General features: G+C 37.1%; 1 pseudogene; it reads left to right on the top strand.

Moving 5' to 3' along the window:
• Nucleotides 1-167: 167 nt before the first annotated feature.
• On the top strand, nt 168-6,428 carry LOC120519984 (annotated as a pseudogene).
• Nucleotides 6,429-10,544: the final 4,116 nt, after the last annotated feature.

Raw genomic sequence — 10,544 nt, 5'->3', positions numbered from 1 at the left:
AATCTATTTGGCTCACAAAGGAGATTTCAGGATCCCGTGGTTAACCAGTTCTGACTAGTTCTTCTTTTGCTGCAACTTGTTTATAAAAAGTATATAATACCTTTAAATCTGTGATAACTACTGATAAGAAGGTACGCAAAATTAATCCGTTTCTGGCCCTTTGCCAGGTCCTGCTCCAGATGTAGTCACTGACAAGATTCATCAGATTAGCAGGACCTGAGGAGTATGCTATCTTCCTGACCAGAATTGACCTTTCCAGGCTTGGAAGGCAAGACTTCGACTTGGAGAATAAATTAAGCCATTCAGAGGTACTGTATGCTGCATCTGAATAGTTTTTGGTTTGGTTTTGTTAAACATTCTCAAAATGTTAATAATATACACCTTGTATACAAGGGTGGCAAAAGATTCCTTTAGTCAGAAGTGATCTGCAGGGGTTTATTGTAGGACCTTGGAAAAGTGAAAGAAACCTAACCTATTCACTGAGTTGTATTTAATGGGAATGTCCTTTGTATTAGGGCAAATTAGGTGTCCCGACTAAAACAATATTTAGTTAACACCTATTTAGTCATGAGTAATTTCTGTATGCAGTAACTTTTGAGCCATTTCACTGTATCTAAATTGTACTCAGCCCTGGAGATATATAATTGGGTTATATCATTTCTGTTCAATAAAAGACAAAATTTGATTAGTGATGTCTGTGACGTGCAGTTGAGGGTTGGGAGCTGTGTTACAATAAAAAGTACCTACAAAGCTTATTTTAGCCATATATGCACTCTGCAAAAGAAAAACACAGTCATTGCAAAGAGAATAACTTGATTTAAACTTCTTAATCTTTAAGTTACAACAGCATCTGAAACAAATCCCAGCCACCCCTGAGTGTAGGAAGAAAACAACTGTGGTAGAGCACCAGTCCTTCATAGGACCCACTCACACATACATCCGCACAGGGTCAATTTAAAATTTAACATGCACAGATTTGGGATGATGGAGAAAACAATGAGTACCTTAAGAAAACCTACATAAACGTGGGGAAAAGTATACAAACTAATCCACAGAGACAATGAGACGGATCTGAACACAGTGACACTGTAGGTGGCATTACATGTGAGCAGTGTTAATTTTCTCAAAACATATTGTTTTGCTTTTTTAATTTCAGTAATATGAAAATTGTACTAGAAGATATAATTACATTTATGAATTATTATGAAGCACCCAATCAATCCTCCACCAATACTACAATCTCCCCATTCCAAATTGGTGTTGGGACAATCTAGTTACAATCATTACTGTCATTTAATACAGCAAGTAAATGTTTCTCATTGTTTAAAAATATAGTTAAAAATATAATTTTATGTTCTATAGATTTCCTTTCCTTAACAGTATTATCAGTATTAATACACTGTAGATTATGTGAGAACCTGAAGACAGATAAAGACAACAAAGGTGGGTAACGAGCCAGGTCAGGATTGGCAGCTGAAAGACTTCCTAGGAGGCATAATGCCAGATTGAAACACAGCACACTAGTTATATGTCTGTCAATAATATTCTTTTCTCCCACATGTCTCTCTGTCAAGTGAAGTCTATTCCACCTACCCTCAGATGTTCCTCAGATGTTTTTAATCAGAAGACCTTTATAACTAGGTGTGGAGAGACAAGTCTAAAAGATTGGGTCCTTTGTTTATTTCCAGTTTATGTTAGTAGTAGACTTTAATTAGACTTGCAAAGTTGTCAATACTTTTGGCAGCTTTTGAAAGGGATCTTTCAATCACAACTTCAAATAAAGAATAAAGATTCAGTAATGACTAATTTGGATTGGATTAGATTTGAAAGATATTTGAAAGACCAGAGAAATTATAAGGAGTCTATTGGTTATGGCATTATAGAATGGGATACTATGAGGTTTATACTCCTACCACTTTTACTTAATGCTTCCAAACAAACAGTTTTTTGGGGTTCCTTTAGATATAAATCTGTAATCCAGTGGTAAACTTGGATTAAATAAAATAAAATCCTACTAGAACCAGTGTTTTAAAGCCTGTCTGCAAAATGTAATTAACTGTCATTTCTCAGTCAGCATTTAGTCAACATATACTGTATTAACATTACTGTAAAAACAAGAAAACAATTGATAAATATTAGCAACTTTTAATCAATATAATTGAATCAGTACCTGCTAATTCTTTGTCAAGGTATGTCTATATTAATAGTAGTTTCTGTACAATATTCCCATCAGAAAATACCATGAAGAAAATGTGACAAAGGGATTAATTCACCTGTCAACCCCATGAGTCAAAATTGTTTCCCATATCAAATTTATCTGTTCAGCCCTCTGGTTGTAATATTACCAAGCTGTGTGCTGAGCTTACTTTGAGCATGCAACATACAGTTGGCCATGTGAAAAGCAATCTTGCCTCATATCTCACAGCTTGGATTGCTGCTATCATAATCGGTTTGAGTTTTATGGTTTGTTTTAATTACATTAGTATTTGCAGGACTTGTTGTGTTGAAGTAACATTGCATCTATCAAGGTAAGCATACAACCGGTTTCATTGATAACTTGCATCCAGCTTTTGAGAGTTTAAACATTCATAAACATCAAAGTGTCCACAACTCAAATCGCACCTGTGAATCTAAGAGGTTTAAGAGGCATTGGCATTTGTCCAAAGGTGTAAAATATTTGGCCTTTTTTCGTACACAAAGTGACAGCCAACAATTCAGCGGCAGCCATCAACTCACATGCAGATCCATAGCGAAGGGCTTAAGCATTTCACTCTTATAGTGCTCCTGTGTAGTATAATTATTTCCTGTACGTCATCAGTCCACACCTTGAACCTGTCCCAGTCATTCAATACATAAGACACAATGTTCCTCCGGATATCAAAAGTGAGCCTGATATGGCGTCAATTTGTAACACAGAGAATGGAAAAGACAGGCACCATCTCTGGGCATGGAAACCACTCAGTAAGTGAGAGTTCTTTGATCGATGGTGATCACTCGATAGACATGTTAATGGGGGTACGTTGGAACGATAAATGAAATGGGTACCTGAACAATGTAAAGTAAGTCTAAAATACCTACACAATAACTATAATCGTAATAACGAACAATAAAACAGCGGAGAAGCCGTGGATTAAATAAAAGGCTGCAGTTATCAGCAGGGAGACGTGAATACGCATGGAAGTAATGAAGGGAATGAAGAGCCCGGGAAACGACAGATGGCCTTATATAGGCAGGCAGGCAGCCAACAACGTGGGAGGAGTGGGGATGGGGACCCAACACCGCCTCCCCATGGCGACCGAGCTGCAGGCTATGGACGATATATGCGTAAGTAGGATTAAGTTAGCGTTGGGAACCCGCCAAATTTCTTGAAGATGGGCCCATAGGTAACAAAGACCGTTGGAAAGTTCAATATGGTGGCCGACAGTGGCGCCATACCACCGAAATAAGTATACATCGGTTTGTTAGTAGGGGAAGCGCCTACCAAATTTCATGATAATGGGGCCTTAAATAAGAAAATTTAACATGGCGGGACGTTGTCGACCTTATGACCTTACACTTAGAATTTCTAAATGAAACCCTGCTTAACTCTTGTAAGTAAGCTGTAAGGAATGAGCCTGCCAAATTTCAGCCTTCTACCTACAAGGGAAGTTGGAGAATTAGTGATGAGTGAGTGAGTCAGTCAGTGAGTCAGTGAGGGCTTTGCCTTTTATTAGTGTATATATATATATATATATATATATATATATATATATATAATATATATATATATGTATATATATATATATATAATATACTGTATATGCAGTAATGTGAGGCAGCCATCAGGTGGGTAGGATATGAAAACTGGAGAAAAAGAATGCTATAGTTACTCATTTGGACCACAGCTCACTTTAAAATCATAGGCAATGCAATAGTCCAGGGCTGAGGAGGGAAACTTTTGGGCTCTGTGTTACCACCCATCATTTCACATCATTTCATCAGTTTTTCTATTAATTTTACATATTATGTTCCAATCTCCTTTCCTATTACCCACTATTATAAACTCAAACTTTGTATCTACAGTATCTTTAGGCATCTAATGCTACTGAATAATGTTTATGGTCAAATAACCTGTAACATTCAAAACAAAAAGAGGCCAATGTTGTAAGTAAAAATACAAAACCGTATGTTTTCTGAGGTTACCAATCCTTGAATTATTTTCCCATTTTTAAAGTTATATTTTAAAGATGGACAAGGAACTAGAAATGGACATGATTGTTTAACTAGATAAGGATAAATTGTTAACGAAGTATAAAAATGAAGTAAAATAAATGTAATTTTGAATATGAAAGTGGGTCTGAAGGTACGTCTTGAACAGATATCTGGTGAAAGGTTGAGTGAGGCTAGTTATAATACATAACTTATTATGTATATATTTCTAGAATCCTTCATTGAAAAAAAGCAAAAACAATAATTTCTGATTTATGTTCTGTTTCAGTTGAAATAGTTGACTCAGTGGATGTTTACCTCAGCATGCTTCGCAGTATTTTTGATTTCAGCAGTATCAAGGGACTCCTGACTGGGCCAGAACAGCTTAAGATAAGAATAGATGCAATGAATGGAGGTATGTGAATCAATCTTTGTTATGTATCAGAACAAAAATGAAGCAGTGTGGGTATGGTTTGGGGTATTCTGGGTTAGCTCCTACAGTAGCCGCACTCTAAGGGATTATGGAGTAAAAAAATCATACTGAAGACAGAAGCATGATAAAATGTCACAAATGTGTTTATTACAAAGTATAAGACATATATTTGGATTCAAGGAAATCCAGGAGCCTTTGCATTACTATCCCAACACACAGAACAGAGTATACGGTGGCAATATAACTGAATATGTGGTAGAACATGAACACTTGGGTGTTTGCCCATGTACTGGTTGAAAATCCAGTAAGTGCTGTCTTTGTTACACTTTTGTGATATTAGTCAAAGTGTTTTAAGAGCTGTCAGTGTGATGTAAGTCGGAGAGTATTGTGTTGGTGTTTTTGGACAACAAACAAGCAGCCACCCTTGGAGTAATATAGGGATACTGTAATTTAAAGTTTGTTTCATAAAGAGCAGCATTATTGTGTTTTTATTGTTCATATACCCTGCTCTTGTATATGAGAAAAACTGAGAACAATAATCTGTTTACTTTATGCATATATAATACAATTTCAATCAGTATCTTAATATTTACAGTTGAATGCTTGAATGCTGTATTATAATAATAATAAGGTATATACTGTACTGAACAGTTTAACAATTTCTATTATAATATGTATGAATTTATGTGTGTGTATGGATATGTTTTCTCGCTTCTTACTTAGGATATAAATGTATAAAGGAAGGTACAATCTACCAGCATGATTACAAGAACAATCTGATACATATAGAACATATGTTGAAACCACCAGAAAAAAACTCAATTTCCATCTGTTTATTCTGGGTTCAACTCTAAAATTTCTTAATATTTTCAACCTTCACATAAGAAAAGCATTGCAAATGATATGAAAATGTGGTACTTTTAAACTATTGTAGATATTTCCATGAAGCCTTCTACAATAGGTATGCCATTTAGATAACTTTATTGTGGTAGTAATGGTCACATGGGTTCTCTGGCTTTGATGCTATATACAAATGTAGACACTTTAGAAAACCATAACATATAAGTGGAAGACCTCCATTCAACTATGTTGATTTATTACATGAGTACTCTGTACCAATGTAAATTTTCATCAATGTCAGATGTGCAAGTATTGTGGGTTAATTTCTTTAAAATTCATAAAGCTGGCATTGGAAATATTAAAACAAGAATGGTAGTATTAATATCCTGGCCTCAGATGATGCTCAAAAGTATTAACTGTAATCAAATAAATTTTAATGCTTGCAGGAGTAAATGACTACCATATTAATATTATATATATATATATATATATATATATATATATATATATATATATATATATATATATAAAATGAAAAACATATAAGCTTTTTATTTTTGTTACAATTGTTGTATATGTGCAATATACAACATTTAAGTATGTACAGCAACTTGAAAAATCTAGTTTCCAAGAAAACCTGCAACAGAAAAGTGAGTTTTGAATGTGGATGAATGGGTGAAACAGTGCAACTGTCAGTATTTTGTAAAGTTTTTAGCAAAGGTTAATTGACATTCAGTAAGTCCAGTTGCATACATATGTTTCTGTTTTCTGTAGTGATGGGTCCTTATGTGAGAAAGAATTCTGTGTGATGAACTGGGAGCACCAGCAAATTCAGCTGTAAACTGTGTACCCTTGAGGACTTTTTGGGGGACAGCACCCTGATCCTAACCTGACCTACGCTTCTTCTCTTGTTGAAGCCATGAAGGGTGGCGAGTATGGTTTCGGAGCTGCCTTTGATGGAGATGGGGTATGTTTAAATGGTGTCATTTTACATACTGTATGAGATTGGTATGAGACTGTATGAAAAGTCCATCTACTGTATTTATTCCTCCATTCAGCTAACGCCTGCCTCTGTTGCACTGGTTGCAGAAGTTCATCCCATGTTGCAAAACATACCTACACTGACTTATACAATACCAGTTTAAGGTCTCCATTTAAATTAACAAGCATGTTTAGTAACATGGGAGGGAAAGCAGGTTATTTAGAAGAAAACCCATTGTGACAGAGGCCTGTTATGAATCAACAATAGCAACCATTTACACATTAATTCCTGCAGTAAATTTATAAATTACTAGCAGAATACCCGCGCTTCGCAGCAGAGAAGTAGTGTGTTAAAGAAGTTATGAAAAAGAAAAGGAAACATTTTAAAAATAACGTAAGATGATTGTTAATGTAATTGTTTTGTCATTGATATGAGTGTTGTTGTCATATCTATCTATATATATATATCTATTGTGGTCCCAGGAGGACTGGAGGAGGGCCTGTACCTCCACCAGACCATGAGGGGGTGTCCGCCCTGGTTATGTTGGTGGCCTCGGTAAGGGCATGGAAGCCCAGCCCTGTAGGGGTCTCGGCCACCGCCAGGCGCGCCCACTGCCTGAACAACCCTGGAGCCTAGCACTTCCGCCACACCAGGAAGTGCTGGGGAAGACGACAGGGGACACCCGGACGGCTTCGGTGCGCAGCCGGCACTTCCACCACACAAGGCGTGTTCGGAGGAGTGCCGGGAAGCAGCTGGAGCCCATCCGGTTCCCATAAAGGGTCCGCCTCCCAGCAGTCGATGCAGAGTCAGGAGGAAGCAAGACGGAGCTGGAGTGAGGACTGGTGGCAGCCAGGAGAGAAAGACAAAAGGACTGTGTGGCCTGGACTTTGGGGGATCGGGCAGGAGGCACTGGGGTTGGTAGTGACCTAAAACTGTAAATATTGTATATAATAAAGGGTGTGTGGTGAAACTATGTTGTCCATCTGCCTGTGTCCGGGCCAGCGTTCACACTATTTATATAAATATATATATAGCAAAATACCCGCTTGGCAACGGAGAAGTAAAAAGAAAAGGAAACATTTTAATAATAACGTAACATGATTGACAATGTAATTGTTTTGTCATTGTCATGAGTGTTTGAGTGTTGCTAAGATATATATATATATATATATATATATATATATATATATATATATATATATATACACACAGACACACACACATATATATAAATACATATATACACATCATATATATATATATATATATATATATATATATATATACATACACTTACATGATATATACATATACGCATATACAAATATAGACATATATATATCTATACTAATAAAAGGCAAAGCCCTCACTGACTGACTGACTCTCTCACTGACTGACTCACCACTGACTCATCACTAATTCTCCAAGTTCCCGTGTGGATAGAAGGCTGAAATTTGGCAGGCTCATTCCTTACAGCTTACTTACAAAAGTTGGGCAGGTTTCATTTCAAATTTATGCGAATGGTCATAACCGAAGGTATTTTCTCCATTTACTGTAATGGAGTTGAGCTTTGAAAGCAGTGGGGGGAGTTTCATGTGACATCATCACGCCTCCCACGTAATCACGTGAACTGACTGTCAACGCAGTGCATAGAAAACCAGGAAGACCTCCAAAAAGCGCTGAAGAAAACATGCATTATATAATTGAGAAGGCAGCGAAACAATAAGAAGCGAAGCGAGTGACATATACTACCATATTCATGAGTGCTGCTACTTCGGAAAGAAAGCAAGGTGTAAACTAAACTTTAAATTAAGTTCATAGACAGGCTGCAGCTGCGTTTCTCATGCCCACGGGTAATGCGGGATACAAGTTTAATGAGAGGACGCAGGATATAAACGAATTTTGATCACTTTGTAACTAAGTGCAGGTGAAGGGTGTGCTTATGCAAATTCCAGAGACTGTGTTTGTGAGGGATTGACAGTTAAGGCGGGTGGGGAGTCACGCATCATCTCTTATCCCATTTACCTCATTTCGCTCTGAGCTGAGCTCTGCTACACTGCCGTCTTTCAAAGCAACTTCACACTGCCACCAAATACTCACAGAAAATCCACAAGTTAATACACACGCTATCTCTAGAGTTTCTCCACACTGAATCCTCCAGGCACTACTTACAAAAGGTTACATTGACAATCGTGTTACGTATTTTTAAAATCTTTCCTTTCTTAGCACAAGCACAGCTGAGAAGCTTCGATGCATGTGCTCCATAAGCGTTAAAAATAATGCATTTAATCACACTTTGCATTACAAGCAAAGGGAACTTTTGTCAATGCATGATTTCTGGTACACGATTACTTTGATCAAGCGATCCCTATTCATTTTACCCTCCACCACCTTGGTTTGAGAGAAGTATGAAAAATGAGGTTAACACAGAAAACAGATCACCAATTCAAGCTTTATGAATAATCGATTCGCCATTAATAATTGTTTTAGTAAAGCCATACTCAGTGTAATCCTCCTTCCATTTTATAATTTTTCCAATTACTCAGCCATGATTAAATGAACGTAAAAAGTAAGAGCTGGCGAGGTGATTATTTAGGCAGGCATATATATGACAGCAACACTCATGACAATGTCAATCATGTTACTTTATTATTAAAATGTTTTCTTTCTTTTCATTACTTTTTTAACACACTATTCTCGCCTGTAGGCGCTGGGTATTTTGCTATATACATATACATATACATATATATATATATATGCAAAAACTGGGGTCTCCTGTCCAGAAAAGTCGAGCAGCTGGCGCAGAGCATGCTGTGCCGCCTTTGAGATGCTGGGCTCGCGCTTCTGCCTTAAGTCAAAGTGAGCACTTTTAATTTTTTCATCCTTCCCTGAGCTATAGCCAGACAAGTTCAAACACGGATCCCTTTTCTACACCGCGGCAAACTAATAATTAAGGCGATTCGCAGTTTCTTTACGCATCACGGGTTATGAGGTCGTCAGCTCGGATTATGAAGACGCACACGAGGTGGAGGACTGACAGTGCCATCACAGCCCATTAATGGCAGGGGCGTCTCACCAGTCTACATAAGACCCACCGCGACTGTCGCAAAGGGGCCCATATCGCCAGTGAAACATTCTCTACCCTATATAAAAGAAAAGGCAACTTTCCTTTCTTTACACCTTTTTCCTTTTATCCCAAACCAAAGCCTTTCTCTCTTAACACTGCAGAGGACACAAAACTAATTTTCTTTTAAATGCCGGTAAGGCACATTACCAGAGGCAGAAATTTGACATTCACATAGAAAATGTAATTTCTATACCACAGCCGTCGTGTAGCGCCTTTCAAAGGGGTCAACTAACTGAGATGATCCATATACATTTTAGCTGCTGTTAGTACTACTTATCTGTTCTGTTACAAACCGTCTTTAAAATGTAGTTTACCCACAACCACTCAGTAGTGCTCAATGTAGCTTTACTTTAAAACTTTAATGTTTTACTGTTTAATTACTTATAGACTACATTTTATTATTTTCCCCTTTCACTAAGTGACCAAAGCTATACACAGACATATAGAAAATACATATATACACATATATATACCTGTGTATGTTTTTGTATGTGTATAATTTTATATACACACACACACCTATCTACAAATTTTATATATATATATATATATATATATATACACACACACACACACAACACACATACATACATACATACATACATACATACATACACACACACACATATATATAATTTGTGTGTGTGTATGTATGTATGTGTGTGTATATATGATGTGAGATAGGTATGTATATATATATATATATATATATATTGTGAGCTGGAGGGCTGATCGCACCCCAAATAGAGACAGACGCCTGGGAAAACCACAAACCCTGAAACACTGACTACACATTGCTCCTTATCCTTGCACTATAACGCGTAATACAAGCCTACGGGACTCCACCGACTTATAAGCCTGGCGCCTGTCAGTTTGGGAATTGATTGTTTGCTTTTATCTCTCTGCTCTAGCGGAACTGTTATATCTGACTTGTCATGGAGCACGCTTAAGCTCATGTGTTTGCGGGTTTAAAA

This window comes from Polypterus senegalus, unplaced genomic scaffold (assembly GCF_016835505.1).
Source record: "Polypterus senegalus isolate Bchr_013 unplaced genomic scaffold, ASM1683550v1 scaffold_7291, whole genome shotgun sequence".
In the NCBI taxonomy this organism is placed as follows: Eukaryota; Metazoa; Chordata; class Cladistia; order Polypteriformes; family Polypteridae; genus Polypterus; species Polypterus senegalus.
This window is presented reverse-complemented; position numbering and strand designations above follow the sequence as displayed.